Source organism: Epinephelus lanceolatus, chromosome 4, assembly GCF_041903045.1.
Source record: "Epinephelus lanceolatus isolate andai-2023 chromosome 4, ASM4190304v1, whole genome shotgun sequence".
In the NCBI taxonomy this organism is placed as follows: domain Eukaryota; kingdom Metazoa; phylum Chordata; class Actinopteri; order Perciformes; family Serranidae; genus Epinephelus; species Epinephelus lanceolatus.
This window is the reverse complement of record NC_135737.1, coordinates 19,180,794-19,192,841: the sequence shown is the minus strand read 5'-3', so window position 1 is coordinate 19,192,841 and position 12,048 is coordinate 19,180,794. Positions and strand designations below refer to the sequence as shown.

Genomic DNA, 12,048 nt, shown 5'->3' with positions numbered 1-12,048 from the left:
ATGTTATGACAGGGCTCCACTTCGGGCTCCACCCGGTGTACCTGTGATATCCACTTGGACTCAACGATGAACTGATTACAACTTGGTGGTCAAAGGTCAAAGATAACTGTGACCTCAAAAAACAGATCTAAGGCCATAACTCAAGAATTCATACACTAATCATGACAAATTTCACACAAATGTCGAACTGGATAAAACGGCTGTGTGATGACATTTTCCAACCATGGCCTCAGATGTGGAGGTACTAACTTACATCCAGATTGCTTCACACTTGGCTGCAAACTGTCCCGGTGCATGCTAGAAGTCCCGGTGTGATGAAGCCAACAGAACCACATCATCTGCAAAAAGCAGGAATGCAATTCTGAGGTCCCCAAACCGGACCCCCTCCTCCCCCCGGCTTTGCCTTGAGATCATGTCCATTGACCACCAACAGGATCGGTGCAAAGGGACAACCTTAGGGGTGGCCAACATCCACCGAGAACGTGTTATACTTTATGCCGAGTATGCGGATGCAGCTCTCACTTTAGTCATACAGGGACAGAATGGCTCGTAGCAGTGACTCCGGTACCCCATAATCCCGCAGTACCCACCACAAGCCTCCCCAAGGGATGCAGTTGAAAGCCTTCTCAAGTCCACAAAACACATGTAGACTAATAATGCATTTATTTAAAGGCGCCTTTCTCACACTCAAGAACACCGTACAATAAATTTAAAAAAAATAGAACAAACAATGAAACCATAAGAAATACACAGTAGCAGTCTTTCTGTCTCTCAACTATGGATAGCTAATGAGGGGGACTAACAGGAAGTGACGATGATGAAACTGGTGACCACAATTTCACTTGGCCTTATTTTGGGATGTTCTTGTCTTTAAAGTCACTGTGCATAGCTCCTCTCTCTCAGAGGGCTGCAGTAAGCTCCACAGAAGACATAGTATAGGATTTGAACAGCATGGAGGATTTTGATGGGTAATATTCATCTTAACATCTCAGGGAAGTCCATTTTGAATGACACATATTTAATAACACCACTTTAATGGAATTTTGGCAGTTCCTCAAAGGCTTTGTTTAAAAAAAATATATAAATGGAAGATAACAACTCATTGATTGGTGGTGAGTCTTTACAGTGGCAGATCAGTGACCGGGTCATTATTGTGCAGCTCCTGGTGATGATTTTTCTTTGCATCAACTTTTTGCTCATCTTAACCTTTTTTCAAAAGGAGTGTTTCTACACAACTACACGCTACATCTTGTTTGCAGTTACACTACTGTCTGATAGCTTTGTATTACTCGTGACTGATGTCATCCTCATCTTACACTATTTTCAAATTCCCATGCATGTTTGGTTATGCATCATCATCTCTTTTCTGTTAATTCTGCATCTTTTGATCACACCAGTTACTCTGACAGCAATGACCCTGGAGCGCTATGTGGCCATATGCATGCCCCTGCGCCACGGAGAGTTGTGCTCCCGTCACAGCACTGTGAACTGCATTCTAATAATTCATGGCCTCAGCTCTGTACCCTGTATTGTTGTCCTCTCTGCTTTCTTTGCATCAGTCTCTCATAGCTTTTATGAACAACACAGTGTATGTTCTGTTCAGATATTTCTTGTGCACAGGTGGCAGAAACATCTTTGGTCAACTGTAAATCAGTTGTACTTCTTGATTATGTGTATTACGATTGTATTCTCCTATGTTAAAATACTGAAAGTAGCTAAAACTGCATCAGGAGAGAATAAAAAGTCAACATGGAAAGGGCTCAGAACAGTAATTCTTCATGCTTTCCAGCTGCTGCTCTGTCTCATCCAGCTGTGGTGTCCATTCATAGAAGCTGCTCTACCTCAGATTAATGTCAGTTTTTTTAATACTGTCAGGTATTTTAACCACATAATGTTTAGTCTTGCTCCAAGATGTCTGAGTCCTCTCATTTATGGCCTCAGGGATGAAAAGTTTTTTCATGCTATAAAAAATGTCTGCTTTGGTTTATGTACAAAAAGCATTTGGAAAGGTAGATTGATTATTTCTGAACAGAGAAATGTATTTATTAAATAAAAAGCACCAGAAATTCTGCTGTGCATGTTGCAATTCACCCACGTGTTTTCTTTATGACTTTATGACCGTGAATACTTTCAGGTTTTCTTTGCCCTTCATGTTAAGTTAGATGTAATATTGCGAATAGGCCAGTGTATCCCAGGTCATTCAGAATCACACATCCATAGAGGAGAAAAAAGCATGCTGTGTAACCCTTGGTCCAGACTGTTTGGTGGAAACAAATTTGACATACTGGATAAAGTGGACAATATATTACAGGAAATAAATCATATGCCACATACTTACTTTTTTTTTTTTTTTTACATCCTTTACAAACTAAAATATATGCTTAACTAAAGATGTATGAAGAGAAAACTCTATTAACATTTATCCACTCACTCCACTGCACCCCTCTTACCATTTTGGAGAACATACAGAAAATTTGTAGTACATTTACTCAAGTATGGAACTAAGATGCATTGCTGTAGATTAAACCACACAACAGTGTATAAAGAAGTTAATATCAGCACAAATACAATACACCCATTAATGTACCTTTTAATTTAAAACATTCTGTATGATGGTAAAACACTGACAGGGACCATTTTTCTGCACAATGACTACATTTACTTTTGATCCTTTAAGTAAATTTATCTGATAATATTACAAGTGTAGTTGTGCAAAATTAAAAGAGTGCCAAGACTAATGGCCTTCGACTCGTGGAAGGAGCCCCGGTGCATTGGGTCACTCATGCATCTTGGATTTTTCTCAAAACCAATATCATCAGAAACCATTACTTTCCCCAGCACAGAGAATCTGCTGCACCCCTTACTAGACCGAGTGCATTTTGACCTTCTTCACCTTTTGTTTTTAACATTTTGTTGTTTTTGCTGACAAAGAGAAAATCGAATAAAATGATGTTTAGGTCCTAGTTGCCTCTGTCTGTGTGCTTGTGAGACAGTGTTGTAAAACAGCCTGGGGTGTAGCTTTTTTTGTGACAACAACTTTGGCCATCATTCACTTTTCATCTGGTGCCATCGTCCGTTCAAAATTTAAACTTGATTAGTACTTTGGTTTATGACTGAATACTTCCACAACTATTGACACATCAGCATTAGCTAGTGCTAATTAGCAAATGCTAGCATACTAACTAATATGAACTGAGATGTCATACCTGGTAATCATTATGGCATCAGGATGATAACTTGCCATTGTGAGCAGGCTAGCATGCTGACATTAGCATTACCTTGAAGCACTGCAGTGCCCAGGTTCAGCCTCACAGAGCCACTAGTCTGTCTGTACACTCTTATGTGTTAGTCAGATTCAGGTTCAGATTTCACAAGGTGCAAGATACAGAACATGTGCCCAATTTTTAATTAAGGGAAATGGAATGCTAGTACCATTTTGCATTCTTACAACACAGGTAACTACAATAGATGTTTTCTCTAGGCCCGTGGCCCCACCATCAAGTGTCAGTTTTGACTCTCCAAGGGAAAAAGTTTGGACACCCTTGCTTTAGAGCAGGGGTCATCAACTAAAGGGCCAGAAATTTTCTAAGCAGGCACTTCGGGATCAGACTTTCAAATTATACATGTATGTGGGTGCCTGTTTATGTTTTGAAAAGATATATTTTCGGTGGAGGGTCTGGGGACCCTACCCCAGGAAAAAAATTGCGATTAAAACAAATTTTCTGTACTTCTACACCACCTGTACTCACCCAGATTAGTTAGCTTGATGGTGTTATGAAAATCAAGGATGTATCAATTATGCACAGTACAGTATGATTGGGTGGGTCCTAAACTGAGAGTATAATTATAATAATCTGGGGAGCACTCTACCATTCTGCCATCAACTAAAAGGGCCCAAACAGTTACATAGCTCTATTATGATGCTTCTGATTATGCTGATACTTTATCCTTGACTTAGTGAACAAACTCGGGCGTATTATAAGCGGAGCAGACTCCGCGAGGAATGTCTGCAGTCATTCGGGCTTTCATAGTCAAGCGCACTTCCGCGTTGTTGTTTTCTGTAAAAATGTCTGTGAATAATCCCCGCGATGTGAAAAATACATGGCGAGCAGTCACTCGTGCACGGAGCAGAGTCTGCACGGTCGTAAAATCTGAGCTTTGTGCGCACAGGGCTTGCGGACGTCCGCTTTGAGTCCGCGCAGACCTCCACAGAGTTCATTCTGCATACGTTCCGCCCGAGTATGTTCGGGCCTTGGCAGACACACATCACACGTGTGGAGATACTTCACTTTTCTCTGCCGTGTCAATGTGATGACGTCATCAAATGACTTGTCGACTCAACTCAACTTTATTGACAGATAAGTCGACCTGAAAAAAATCAAAGTCTTTAATGCCCTAGTGTGTTGAGACAGAGACAAAACCAAGAATCCAAGTCAAGATCAAGCCCAGCTGCACACTACATGACAAATTTATAATGTGGAACATGCTAAGCCATCGACACTCCGCAAATAATCTGGAAGATCCACATTCCCATAAAAATACCCACTGGAAAAAAAAACTTAGATTCCTCTTAACTGACCTTTTTTATGCCTCCCTGCTGGCAATAGCTGGAGGCACTATGTTGTTTATCTATCCGGTCCATTCTTGTGAATGCTATTGTGAGCACATGGGAATTTCGTTAAATTTGGCACAAACATCCACTTGGACTCAACAATGAGCTGATTAGATTTTAAGCTGTCAAAGGTCAAAAGTCAAGGTACGATATCCTCTGTCTCATTCTTGTGAACATACTGTAATAATTCCAGAACACCTTGAAGGAATTTCTTTAAATTTGGTAAGAGAAAATGTCCATTTGGAGTCAAGGATGAACTGATTAGATTTTGGTAGTCAAATGTCAAGGTCACTATGACCTTGCATTGGTCTCATTCTTGTGAATGCAATATCTTAAGAGGGCCTTTAAGGAATTTCCTCAGTTTTTTTTCAGACGTTCACTTAGACTCAGTGATGAACTGATTAGAATTTATTGGGCAAAAATAAATGGTCAAGATATAATAATGAAGATATGACAATTTATATCCAAAAGGTCAAAGGTCAGCTTCACTGTGACATCATAATGTTCTGCAAAAACATTTTTCTGGGCGTAATTTAACATGTTAACTCAGGAACAGAAGGGGAGACATTTGGTTAGACACTGAATTGGTGACACTAATCTTGGGTGTCCAACTTGAAACTGTGCTGACTGTATAGATCTGTGCTGCCAGGCTGAAGATGTGTGACGCATCCATGTTTCCCCCCCAAAATACATCTTTCATTAAATTCCTTCAAAGGCTTCACTGCTTATATCGTCTAAGTGTGAACAGACATGGACATAAGCTGCAACTTAGCTAACAACTGTGAGGTTGTAAATCTGGTTTAGTGCAACAGATTGTTTCTCAACTAGTGTTCATTAATCATTAAGTTGAGGATACAAATTGAGTTCAAATAGTGTTTAACAGGACAATCAACAATAAATAGCAATAATAGCTGATAGTTTTATTATCTAAACCAGCCATTTAGACATGAAAGCAAAAGTCAGTTGACCTGAAGTGCTGATTTGGAGAAACTTTGCACAACTTCACAGGATCATTTGTCTATGTGACAGTTTGTTTTGCAAAGTTTGCACTGTTGTTGTCTGGTCTGTTCACATAGTCACTAGCAGCAGCTAACACTGAGGCGTCTTGGGGGAATATGATGGTGACACTCTGCAGACATGGTTTGTTTTTCTCCATGTGGATTTAGACTCCAAACAGAGCAGTGATGCTAATGAGCCGATCATCACTATTCTCTTCAGGCAAATAAACTCATGTGAAACTCATTAAGAGTTCATTGCTTCATTAATTATTTAAACTATCCTCTGTTGTTTTGGCTCTGAGTGGAGATGGATGACTCAACAGGTAAAAAAAGTTTTTCATACTTGGAAAACTATTGACTTGTCTTGCAGTTTCTGTAAGGATTCAATATTGGTATGAAAACTATCATCAACATGCTTGTATTAGATTAGATTAGATTATTTTTTACACTGTATGATCAAATTGTATTTAAATGTCCAGTTAAATTAACAACTTTGCAACCATCACCAGAGCTGCACATTATAGAATCAAGCACATCAGCATGATGAGATGCTCACAATAAAGATGCTAGCATGTTGATATAAGGTTTACCATCTTAGTAAATAGCTGAAGCAGATTGAATCAAAGGTTACACATGCTTCAAACAAATGTGATACACTATATAAAGCTTAATAATTGTTTTAGTATGGCTGTGTCCGTGCAGACATGTTGTACCAAGATGTTCTCTGATGTCAGATTTGTGTGCTATTAACAGTGACTTCAAATAAGATCAACTGGGACTCGTCTAGTTTATTTATTATTCATCAAAATTAGGATTGACAAGAGTTTTTCCACATCAGTAAGGGGGATAAATGTTTTTACAGTTCATCCCTTGGAGACCGCAAATGTCCGTACTACATGTAATGGCTATTTATTCAATAGTTGTTCGGACATTTTAATAAATGTCAAAAATGTCAACCTGCTGGTGGCCCTGCAGGAAATTTCAGGGGATAACCACAGACAGTAGGATTTCTCATGAAGAGCATGTGTTGTTCATACATGCAATGATGAACCAAAAAGTGTCAATCTGTAACAGGTGGTGTTTGGACCCAAGAGCTGAACAACAGAGACCAGAAACAGTTAGTAATAATGTGTATTGTTATTATTTAGTAGGTACAGAGCAGGGACACAAAACAACACACGGTTCAGTTCTACACTCACAGGAAAGTCTCTTCTCAAAGTTCTTGGCAGCCCAGCTGGTTTGGCAGGCTAATCCAGGCCAAGAGGTAGGCAGGTGAGCAGGGGTGCTAGCTCAACAACTAACAGTTCAATTCAACAGTAAGCAACAGTACCGTGGAGGAGCAGGTAGGTTCGTAGTTTAGGAGGAAGGAAATCCGAAAGCAGGTAAATACACAGTCCAAACAGACAAACTAGAAGGAAGCACGCAGAAGGCAGGTCGAGGCCAGGCGGAGGGTTGAGAAGACAGCAGGTGAGTACTCACAGGATGCACACACGATGGCGAGTGTGGTGACATGGTGAAAATCTCTGGACCACAGGAGACCCCAGTTAAGCTGAGTGGAACACTCACTGTAGCGCCGTCATCGTTGTTGGATGAAAATGCCAAGCAGCCACAGGCAAACAGGAACCAAGGACACGGAAGCAGGTCTCTTGGTTGGAAACAAAAATCTGAGGCGCTTACTGAGAATCAGAGGAAGAAGGCAGGTCAGAGGCAGGCAGGGTCGGTGCAGTGTTCTTACTTCAACACAAAACACAGTGTACTCTTCTAAGGATTCGCCATCTGCTTTATTTCTCGCGCTTACAGAGCTCGACATTAACTGGAACCACAACAACCCAAATCTCCTCCCAGAGGTGAGGTATACTACATCTCTCCCTTATCAGATGCTAACTCGTTATCACCAAACTCACATGTAGCTGCTAGCTTCTTCAATCTGCTCACAAAACTGTCCACTGACTCTCCTTGTGCTTGTTGTCCTTGTGTAAACAAATGTCTCTCATAGGGAATGTTTTTCTGAGGCATAAATTATGTATTCAACTTGGTCAGTGCCAGTCCATACTCTTAGGGCCCTATTTAGATGGTCTAAAACGCAAAGCGCCAGGCGTGCGGCGTATGGGCGTGTCCCAGTCACTTGCTAGTTAGACAGCGCGTTTTCAGACTGTGCGCCATGGCGGAGAGTCTAAAAGGGTTGGACTTACTCTGTGAATTAGTCATGGGTGTGTTTTGGGCGTATCATTCAGTAAGCCAATCAGAGTGTCACCTCTCATTCCCTTTAAAAAAGGCGCAATTGGAGCGCACAGCGGAGAGCTAGTTAGATGGCGGACCTACCAACTGCAAAGAGTGAGCGTTTTACAGCTGAGGAGACGATAAATGTATCTCTATATCGACTGTCCTGTCACATCTGATGTCAGATCAAAGGGAATTGGCACCGTTTGGAAGGTTTGGCAGGTTTGGCATGCGTAATGGAAACCCAACCTGATTTGATTAACACAGTTGCAAACTAATAAGTTCACATCCCTCTCAGCCAGCCACAAACAGCCACAGCATCAGATAGGGAGTAAATATTCTATATTATATAAGAAAAGAAACAGAGTGAGACTGTGAGAGAGAAAGAGAGAGTGCGCGCGCACGGGAGAAACGCTGTCAACAAATTGTAAGTTATTCAATTTTATTTTAACCCAGGAGGTTAGAGAGCCCAGCTCCCTCTCCAGCATCCTGAACCCCCCGGCCTGAAGGTGCAAGAAGGGCTGGTCCCGTGGCTGCACCCGGGCCATCTGGTCTGGCTGCACGCCGGCTGTGCGGCGGGCTGTGCGGTGGGCTGTGCGGCCGCTGTGCATCCTCCTCCTCCTCCTGACAAGATGATCTTCAGTTTTACGTTCTAAAAGCTTTTTTTTTTTTAAATATACATTTGTACTTGTAGGGCTATACGTTTACGTTTTTAGTTCACAGAAGCTGGTTATTGTTGTGTTTATGTCAAAATAAAGTTTATCAAACGTTTTCACATCTTTGATTTTGTGATTTACATGCCAAAATGATCACAATTCAACTGGGAAAGACAAGTTCATTTTACAGGCTATGCATCATCAGCCCGTGGAGGTCTGCTCGCAGTTCTGTATATTCGGACACTGCAGCTTGGACCTCCCGCCTTATGATGATCATTATTACTGCGATTAGATCATTCTGATTAATCACTGACCATTAAGACGTGTTTCTGATAAATATTTTAATGTGCACAATAATAACCTTTCACAGTGTAATCATATTTTTATTTGTTATCTTTTGCATATGTGTGGCTGCTCCGTGTGTGTCTGAGCAGAGTGCACGCGCGTTGTGCGCCCGCCTAGAGACGCATATTACTAACTTGTTTAAAAGCAAAATACTGCGCCGTTGACTTTAGACCAGGTTTTTGTTGGTCACTGGTGCATTTACTTTTTACGTCATCTAAGTAGCAACGCACCATGACTGCGCCTGACCACTCCTCATTTTTAGACCAACACACCCAGAGAAGCGCAAGTTCATTTGCTAGTTAGACGACGAGGGCGCAGGGCGAGAAAATGACAACTGCGTTGGCATCTAAATAGCAATGACACTTGCGACACGGATTATGCGCCCTCCGCCGTCCGCTTTAGACCATCTATATAGGGCCCACAATCTTCTCCTGTGTCATCAAGTGTGGAAAAGACATTCTGCACTCTGGCAGCTGTTAAGTGCAGCAGCAAAGCTCTTTACTGTGCGGCATCACAAACTTCTGATGCAGTTAAATAGAGTTTGAAACTATTTACCCACCTCTGCCAGCAGATGCTGATATAAGCTAATTCTGACGACACAACAGAAAGGGCTACTGCAGGCTATCTTACCGCCATTTTAAAGAGTAAACTCCATCGTCCTCTTCTCTGTTTTCCTCTCGAGATTAAACATCAGGCTGTTACTTTGCTGGTTGGCCGTGCACAATATGATGTCCCATCATATTACCTTCATCACCAAATGTAGTATTCTTACTTCAAAACACTGTGCACTCCTCTGTGGATTCCCCATCTGCTTTATTCCTCGTGCTTACAGATAACTTTAAGTAGAACCACAACAAACTAACTTCTAACCCTTCACCTCCAGAAGGTGATGGACAATAAATTCAGCAAATCCAACCAATAAACTCTGAGGTATTTCAGTGCGGACACAAGTGGTGAACCGACTGACAAACACACCTACCAGCAAATCGACACTGCCATTCCTTGAGCCATGCTGCCAGTATGGCGAAACAAAATGCAAAATATATTTTACTATATCCTGTATTGATACATTCAGGTGGCATAACAGCTCAACTACTCAAGAAAGATGGAAGAGGGCTTAATGTTCGCTGCATGACATTTACTGTACTTAAGAAGAGCAACACACAGCAGCAGGTTATTATGTGTGTTAGAACACCCAAACCCAGGGTGATGGCCCACTGGTTAAGACACATACCATGTAAAAGACAGGGGTGTCCAATTTTTTTTTAAATGGGGGCCAGGTTATCAGTATTTGGAAAGTGTAGGATGAAATTTATTCTGTAGCACTGGTGTAATCTGGAGCCTATGAGTGATTTTGAATTGAACTCCCTTAACTTTGTTGGTGGACAAACAGCCAGATGAGCTCAGCCACACATCACCCCACTCATCATCTGAGATTGTTACCCCCAGGTCAGCCTCCCAGAGCAATTTAAGATGACCAGTGCCCTCTGCTGGAGGCCACAGAGCATCATAGAATCTGGTTATCAGTTTTCTATAGAAGAGCGAGAGAACCCACCAGGGTACAACCTTGCTTTTGAAGAGACAAAGCTACGGATCTGCAGATACCTAAATAAATGTCTGGAGGGGAAGTCGTGTTGTTCAATTAGCTGGTTAAAGGATTTGACAGTGCTGTCAACTATGGATAGCTAATGACGAGGACTAACAGGAAGTGACGATGATGAAACTGGTGACCACAATTTCACTTGGCCTTATTTTGGGATGTTCTTGTCTTTAAAGTCACTGTGCACAGCTCCTCTCTCTCAGAGGGCTGCAGTAAGCTCCACAGAAGACATAGTATAGGATTTGAACAGCATGGAGGATTTTGATGGGTAATATTCATCTTAACATCTCAGGGAAGTCCATTTTGAATGACACATATTTAATAACAACACGTTAATGGAATTTTGGCAGTTCCTCAAAGGCTTTGTTTAAAAAATATATATAAATGGGAGATAACAACTCATTGATTGGTGGTGAGTCTTTACAGTGGCAGATCAATGACCGGGTCATTATTGTGCAGCTCCTGGTGATGATTTTTCTTTGCATCAACTTTTTGCTCATCTTAACCTTTTTTCAAAAGGAGTGTTTCTACACAACTACACGCTACATCTTGTTTGCAGTTACACTACTGTCTGATAGCTTTGTATTACTCATGACTGATGTCATTCTTATCTTACACTATTTTCAAATTCCCATGCATGTTTGGTTATGCATCATCATCTCTTTTCTGTTAATTCTGCATCTTTTGATCACACCAGTTACTCTGACAGCAATGACCCTGGAGCGCTATGTGGCCATATGCATGCCCCTGCGCCACGGAGAGTTGTGCTCCCGTCACAGCACTGTGAACTGCATTCTAATAATTCATGGCCTCAGCTCTGTACCCTGTATTGTTGTCCTCTCTGCTTTCTTTGCATCAGTCTCTCATAGCTTTTATGAACAACACAGTGTATGTTCTGTGGAGATATTTCTTGTGCACAGGTGGCAGAAACATGTTAGGTCCGCTCTAAATCAGTTTTACTTCTTGATTATGTGTATTACTATTGTATTCTCCTATATTAAAATACTGAAAGTAGCTAAAACTGCATCAGGAGAGAATAAAAAGTCAACATGGAAAGGGCTCAGAACAGTAATTCTTCATGCTTTCCAGCTGCTGCTCTGTCTCATCCAGCTGTTGTGTCCATTCATAGAAGCTGCTCTACCTCAGATTAATGTCAGTTTTTTTAATACTGTCAGGTATTTTAACTACATAATGTTTAGTCTTGCTCCAAGATGTCTGAGTCCTCTCATTTATGGCCTCAGGGATGAAAAGTTTTTTCATGCTATAAAAAATGTCTGCTTTGCTTTATGTACAAAAAGCATCTGGAAAGGTAGATTGATTATTTCTGAACAGAGAAATGTATTTATTAAATAAAAAGCACCAGAAATTCTACTGTGCATGTTGCAATTCACCCACGTGTTTTTTTTTATTCTTATAATCCTGACTGTGATTACATTTCTTTTTAAGCAACAATTCAAATTCAACACTGTTGTGCTTTTGTATTCTTGCATCATTGTTCATATGAGGTGACTACTTTCAGGTTTTCTTTGCCCTTCATGTTAAGTTAGATGTAATATTGCGTATAGGCCCTTGTTACGTTTAAACTCGTGTACTTCTGATCAGTCTTCCCTTAGATGA

General features: G+C 41.1%; 2 pseudogenes; both read left to right on the top strand.

The window, feature by feature from the left end:
- Positions 1-1,084: 1,084 nt before the first annotated feature.
- On the top strand, positions 1,085-8,458 carry LOC144462666 (odorant receptor 131-2 pseudogene; annotated as a pseudogene).
- Positions 8,459-10,815: 2,357 nt separating this feature from the next.
- LOC144462665 (odorant receptor 131-2 pseudogene) lies at positions 10,816-11,744 on the top strand (annotated as a pseudogene).
- Positions 11,745-12,048: the final 304 nt, after the last annotated feature.